Raw genomic sequence first — 8,163 nt, 5'->3', positions numbered from 1 at the left:
GGGTGAGTGGAAATGAAGCCCCTTTGATTTCCTAGTTGGATGTTGTGATGCATAGTAACTGGGCAAGAGAAAGGACTTTGGTTGCTCACAGTCGCAGATCCAGGTCTGACTATATAGCTCCATCTCTAACTGTGTAACATTGTAGATTAAGTAATCTTCCCGAGTTTCCATTTTCTCATCTCTAAAAAAGGGATAACAAATCATGCCTCAGAGCATTATAGAAAGCATTAATGATATGAGAATTTTATACATAGAAAGCCATCAAGACAGTACCATTGGATTTTCACAGATACAGAGAGTGGTCAGAGTCTTTCTGTTTTTGTTTGGTGAGCTTCTTCCCTCTTCTAGTATCAACTCAGGGTAGCTTCACTTAGCACTGAACAACCTTCCACGGAGATTACTTAGGTCTAATATTTCTCTAAAATTTGCGGGGTTAGTTCCAGGGCTATATTCTTTCATGAATGTTAGGCACTTTTGCCCTTGTAGGCCCCTATTTCCATAAAAACATGTTAAAAATTATGCTTTATGAATGTGTTGTTATAAGGACAAATATAATCCAGGTTTGATCCATTTTTATATTTTCATTATTATAATATTCATTTTTCTTGCTATTTTTAAAAGAACTTAGCCTTTTTTTGTGAGCCACTAAAATTATCCTGGGCCCTAGGCAGGGTGTCAACTGTGCCTAATGGATAAATCAGCCTGGTCAGCTTCTTACTCCTGTTTGAGGTTCCCTTTCATTTGTGGTACTTTTTCTCAAGTATTTAAGAAAAATTCTTCTTTTTCTCCTTGCAGGACACGCTAATTTTCTCTAGTCTTCCTTCACAGACTCAATCCTCTTATCCTTTTATCATCTTGGTTTCCCTCTTTGGATGCTTTTGGATTCTAGCCAAGGTATTGATGTTTCTTTTTGGTAAGCAGAAAATTATATACGATACCTTGGGCTGCCTGATGGAGGCCACATTGAATAAAATGATTTATTGCCTCTTCAGACATGTGAAACTCTACTTTTTGAACTTTTCTAAGTGCATTTGTGCTGTCTAATTTTTATTTGTTTTTAGTAACTGTCAGGGCATATTTAATTTCTTCTGAACTCTTACCCCCAGACTTTACTACTTTCCAAATGTCATTGTTTCATTTGTTCCTTTTTGACTTCATACACAGAATGTTCCCAGATCAATAATAAATCAAACATTTAGCCATGGAGATTGAATACACCATCACCTGTCTCCAAAGTGTAGCCATTAAAAGAAAGGAACAACCCTAGGGACCCAGATTTGAGAGGGTTTACAGCAGAGTGGCACTCAGAACGTAACAGAGTTCTTTCATTGGTACTTGGTGATCACTTAACTTAAATCACTTTATCTAAAAGGCATTAATATTGGCTTTTATTTTGTTTTATTTATGAGTTTGTATTTTATTTTATTCCTAGTTTTTTAAATCTAGGTGTGTAAAAATAAGTGGCTTCTCTTTTTCACCCCACTATTTTACTAATGAGCATTGGATTGAAGTTTTAAAAAAATTAATATAATTTATTTATACTCTGCCATATTTCATGGGGAGGATTTAAGGAGGCCTATGAAGATGCATACAGTATGGCAACATAAAATAAATTCAAAATAAATTAAGGGAAAAATCAAAGAGAAAATGAAGATAAGGAAATACACTAGAAAAAGATATGTGTAATAACATATGCCATGAGCATGCACGCTCTTACTGGAAGCAAGCCATGCCACGCCTTCATAGCAATAAGATTCCAGGCCAGAAATTCAAGGTGTTTTTGAATTCTAGGTAAGATAAACAGTATATGCTTCATTTTTTCCACCTAAAAATTGATGAAAAAAATATCTACCAGATACTTACCTAGGATAAATAGAAACAATATTAAATAATTTTCTCATGATTTTGACTCCTTTAAAGGAAAGACAAAGGGTTATAATGTAAAGATTACCTCTGTCCCCCTGCCCACCACCACTACCAACCTTCCTACTCGCCAGGTTTGATTTCTTAGTAACACAAGAAAAATTTCAATTATATACAGAAATTCTTGTCTGCTTTTAAAACATTACCAGGGCCATCAAGTTGTACAAAGTCTAGAGTTGTACAAGTGCTATTCATAGATTGCATGCTAGAAATTTAAAAAAACTGGAAAATACAGAAAAGTATAAAGAATATACAGAAAATAAAAAATGCATCTTAATTACACAGAGATAACACCTGTTAATACTTTGTTTCTTTCCATTTTTTTTTTTTTTATTTTAGGACATTTACCTAAAAGTGAAATTCTTGTGTCAAAAGACATGATTATTTTTATAACTCTTGAGACATTTTGCCAAATTACATGCATGGCCATGACAGTACCCCCTTGCTAATTTTGTGGTTTGGTTCTCACATTCATAACATGAAGATAATGTTAACTTATATTTATGATATTAATATGTGACCTCAGTTTCCTTGTTCATACAACAAAGATAACATTACCGACAATAACCCTATTTCCTTATAGGGCTGTTATAAGCATAATATTAAATGAGTTAGGAGTACATAAAGTACTTAAAGCAATGCCATGCACACTTTTGCTATTAGTATTTACAAATTTGATAAGTAAAAATAGTTTATTTTATTTTTATTTAGTTATTAAGTATATGGAATGCATTTTATATATTTATTGGGCTTTTTTATTTTTTCTTTCATAAATTATTATTCGTATCTTTAGCACAACTTCCTAATGGGTGTTTGATTATTATCTATGGACTCTTCATATAATAATGATATTAATCCTATGGCTGACATAAATGTTTCAAATATTCCCCTCGGTTCTTTGTCTTTTAATTTTGGCTATGTTTCTTTTTCACATATAGATATTTAAATTTTATTAAATCAAATAACCAGTCTGTGTGTGCATTTTTATTTTCCTTTTATATTTAGGAAGTATATTATTTTCCTGTGGCTGGTGTAACAAATCACCATAAACTGGGTAGCTTAAAATAACAGAAATTTATTTTCTCACAGCTCTGGAGGACAGAAGTTCAAAATTAAGGTATTGGTACGATTGGTTTCTTCTGGAAGCTCTGAGGGAGAAACTGCTCCATGTTTCTCTCCTGGCTTTTGGTGGTTGACAGCAATCCTTGTCATTTTGATTGTAAATGCATCACTCCAACCTCTGCCTCCATCTTTACATGGTCTTCTCTCCTGTATGTCTGTGTCTCTGTGTCCAAATTCCCAACTTCTAATAAGGATATCAGTCATACGTGGATTGGATTTAGGACTCATCTTAGTCCAATATCACCTGAGCTAAACTTGATTACATCTACAAAGACCAAAATAAGGTCACATTCACAGGTAATGGGTGGATGTGAATTTTTGTAGGATACTACCCAAGCCAGTACAGGAAGTGATTTCACATTCCAGGATCACAAAAATATTCACCTATATGTTCATTTATTTATTTATTTTTAACATTTAATTCTTTAATCCATCTGGATCTCCAATGTTTTCTGATATAATTAGTAATTAATTATTTAGACTAAGGTACATTACCTTGAAATTTAAAAGTCCTCCCATTTTTTCAAGTGGTAAGCTAAAGGTAAAATACCAAACATACTATTTCAGTCAAAACTTAGTAGTCTCACCCACAGAAAGAAATATGAAAAGTTTTGAAAAGGGCAATTTGATGACCTAGAGCTTGCCTAAGAAATACCAGGCTTGATTTCCATTGCAAAATAAGTACTTCTCACTTCTGGCAATCTTAGTATTTACTGAATAATCCTCATTCCCTGCCCCCAACAAAGATTTACGTAATTTTATTCAGATGAAATCATGCACTGATTTATTGGGTGGTGCTCAGCTGCACAAAAGATATTTGTAGTGCAAGAAGCCTTTCAGCGTTTTTTTGGTTTGTTCTGTTTTGTTTTGCTTTGTTTTGGTCCTCAATTAGCCCACGTGTTTGCTTTCATGTCACATCTTTTCCCAGACCTAGTTTTCAGATGCGTGGACACTCTACCTAGTGCTCTGACCTTACTCGTTTCTGCATTGTCCCTCTCTTTCCTAGAGAGGTTGTACTGACAGGTTCCTGCTTATTCATCACTCACTTTCCTAGTAGTACTTTCCAGTACTCACATTTGATTCTTCAGTGATCTTCAATCATACTAGCTTTCAACAGGTTTCCTCCTTGGGTTACCTTGCTGATTGTGTTATGTTACAGCCTGCAATGCCTTGTGCTTTGATTGTCCACAATGGCAAAGAGCATTTATAGTTCAGCCTCTAAGACTATGATCCTCTTTGGCCTTTCCGAAATGTCTGTGCATAGACCGGTATGCTAATTTACCACGAATCAGTTATCTTTTTTCTTCAGATTTGTGTACTTCTACTAAAGCTTTTAGGTGGTTTCATATCCCACTAAAAACTACTGAAGATATTTCATGTCCTGCAATATTTTCTGTATTATATAAATGCCACTTAACATAAAGTTTAAACTGTTCTTCAAATTGATATATACATTTTTTATTAATCTACCCAAAAGTTGCTAAACATGAAAATATTCCTTCTGGATCTGGACTTCTGGGTGCTCAGAAGAAATAGACTAATTAAATCAATAGACTAATTTTAAATTAAGTAAATATTAAAACAATACAATAAAAACCATTTTTTGGCAGAATGAATTACTGTACCTATAGAATTTTATGTCTTATATAGCTCAGTTTAAAATGTAAGTGATTAAGTAACATCAGGACACATGGACATTAGAACTCTTTGGGTATTATTTTATATATGAATCTATATAAAGATTACTATCTTTAGGCACAAAGTATATATATGTAGGCCAAGCCCCATTCTCAACCCTGTGTCTACATGGCCACCAGCAAAGTTGTCCCTAGATATAAATCTTGTCATAAACTCCCTAGGTTCCTCTTGGTTTTTCTGTCCTGTCATCATCGACACATAGTTACTAAGGTCTACTGGGGTTTTCCTTCAAAGCAAATTTTTACTGGACCGCAACGATGAATGCTAATAGAGAACTTTGTTTCTATGACAGACGGTAAGTCCTAAACAGAGTATTTAGTGTAGAGATAGTAACAAATTTTTGAAGATTTCTGGCCTGCAATCTTGTTAGTATGAAGGCCTGGTTACCATCATGAGCCATCATTTTTATTCATCTGACAAATAATTATTGGACATCTACTGTGTGCCAGAGCCAGTTCTAGCCATCAGTAAACAAGATAGAAAACAATTCCCTGCTCTTAGGGAATTTACTATACAGTAGATCCTCTTTAAATCCAAACTGTAAATTCCACAACCTCCTAAGACTAATATTCTGAAAGGTATCTTAAGAATAGCTGAAATAAACTCACCTTTTATTGAGATCTGGTAAGAATGACATTTTTCGATAAACTGGAATAGACATGAGTCCTTATTTAATTGAGAAAAGTAGTAGGACCCATACCAATACTTTAATAACAGTGGGAAAAGGTAGAGTGCTACTGTCATTGGGGTGAAATGGATCTGAGAGCCAGGTGGGCCTTCTTTAGTAGCTGGTTGACTCTAGGTCATTAACAGAGGAGCTTAAAAGCCCCAGGGCATGCCGCGAATTCGCTGGTTTTGGATTACACTTTCTTGAAGTTCTAGACTATGGGTAAGAACAGCACCAAACCAAATATTGTGTTCATTTGGCTGTTTAATCTTTTTGTTCAACAGTGGAAAGCCAAATGACAGGAGAAAGCACCTTCATAAACAATAATGATCTGTGTCTGATGTCAGCTGCAAAGCCATCTAGAAACAATCCCTCACCACTGCCATGCTCAGCTGAGCAGTTGCCATTTTCTTGGCCCCGCTTTTATTGTTGCAGAGCTGGGCAACACAACAGTGGTCCCGCACCTGCTGCTGGGCCTGTCAGAGTGATGGTGATGCCATCACGCAGGCCAACAGGCGGGGAACCATAAAAACAGACGTATGCCCTGCAAGCTCAGCTGCCCCCCTCCCCGGTGCTGTTCTCCTGCCAGACCAATGGCCAGTCAAGTTTGCCTCACAACCATGGTGTGGACATGGAGAGCATTGCAGGAGACAAACAGATTCTCTGGAGAGGCACAAATAAATCTGGTCAGGTCAGACTCAGCTTCATTAACTTCCTGTGAGAGAAAAAGCATAGCCTGGGTGTTAGAGAGGGCTACATCTGGGGCTCCCTACTGCAAATGCCTGTTCTCTTTGTTTTCTTTGTATGTTTCCCTTTGTCATTTCCCTTTGTCAGCACAATTGTGATGAGAGATAGCATGTTTACCATACCCAGGGAAGGGAGATAAGAGTCTTTTAGGATGATTCATATCGCCTCCTTGACTTTCACCTCCTGGGTGATTTAGGATTTGAACATCACTTCTCTTGAGATGACTCTTCAAAACCTTAAGTTCAGTTTAGAATCCTGGAATGTTGGTGCTAAAGATTGCCACTGAAATTATCCTGTCTAACCTCCAGATTTTAAAGATGAGAAAACCAAAGCTCTGAAACGTCAAATGACCTTCCACGATTACACAAAGAAGGGACTAGTAAGACCAAATTAGAACCTGCCTCCTGACTTCCAGGCTGGTGCTCTTTCACTGGTCCATACCCTTTCTAATTCCTCTCATAACATCTCATCCCCTCTCCTTATTTTTATGTCTACAGTCAATTCTGTATTCCAAGTGCTCGTTAATTTCTACACACCTTTGTAATCGTTTCCTGGCTGATACCCCACCTACATTCTCAAATCCATTCAAAGATACCATTGCAGATCACATATTAAAATTCTTTAGAAAAGCTCTATTTTCATGATTATTCTGATAAAAAAAAACACCTTTAATGGTTTCTTATTGCCTCAAATAAAGTCAAAGTGGATCCAACCCACCTTGCCTGCCTGCCTACAAAAGGCTATATGTCTCTTATTGTGTAGCCCAAACTGAGAGTTCCCTGCTCTTGCAATACTGGCTGTGCTTTTCCACTTACTGCTCTTTGTATTTGGAACAGCCGCCAAACATCTCTGCCTGCCAATGTCTTCCCCAGCCTTTAAGACTCAAATCAGCTGTCACCTCTTCCATTAAGCCATCTCTTAGCCCCTAAATTGACTGTGACCTCTTCCCTTCTATGTTCTCCCATGACATGTAATTTTCCCTTTCATATAGCATCCAAGCCCACAGTGTAGTTACTTGTGTATGTATTTTAACCCTTCAAGTATATTTTAAATTTTACCATGCCTGAGATTCCATCCTATACAGCCTTCTATCCCCGCATACCCCTCAACACCCTGCCAAAAGTACCTAATATAGTGCCTTGAATATGGCGATTACTCAATAATATTAATTGAATGTCATACTACTGAGCAAGATCTGACAACAATATTGTTCTAGCTTAGGAAAATTCATTTTGACTTTGCAGTTTGTATGTATTCCGATACAGCATCTTGGAATTAGGAACAAAAGACTACGAGAGTGAGATTCTCTCTCTTTCTCTTTCTCTCTCTCTCATTTTCAGACAAGCAGTATAATTTTTAAAAATTCTTTCAATTGTGGTAAAACACACATAACAAAAAATTTACCATCTTAACCATTTTATGTGTATAGTTCAGTGGTATTAAGTATATTCATACTGCTGTATAACCATCGCCATCATCCATCTTCAGAACTCCTTGGATCTGGCAAAACTGAAACTTTAAACAACATTAAACAATAATTCCCCACTCCTTCCAGCTCCTGGGAACCACAATTATTAATTAAAGTTCTGTGAATTTGACTATTATAAGGGCCACATATTAATGGAATCATATAGTATTTGTCTTCTTTTTGTGATGGCATATTTCACTTAGCATAATGTCTTCAAGGTTCATTCATACTGTAGCATGTGTCAGAATTTCCATCTTTTTAAAGGATGATATATTTCATTATATATATGTATTAATATGTATGTATGTGTGTATATATATACATAAATATATACACACCACATTTTCTTATCCATTTATTCATAGATGGACATTTGAGTTGCTTCCATTTTGGGCTATTATAAATAAAGTTGCTATGAACATGGGTGTGAAAATATCTCTTCAAGACCCTGCTTTTAATTCTTTTGGGTATAAACCCAGAAGTGGCATTCTGGATCATATGGTAGCTGTATTTTTAATTTTTTAAAGAACCTCCATCC

The sequence above is a fragment of the Propithecus coquereli genome, unplaced genomic scaffold (assembly GCF_000956105.1).
Source record: "Propithecus coquereli isolate 6110/MARCELLA unplaced genomic scaffold, Pcoq_1.0 Scaffold74, whole genome shotgun sequence".
Lineage (NCBI taxonomy): Eukaryota > Metazoa > Chordata > Mammalia > Primates > Indriidae > Propithecus > Propithecus coquereli.
The sequence above is the reverse complement of the archived record's forward strand: the minus strand, read 5'-3'. Positions refer to the sequence as shown.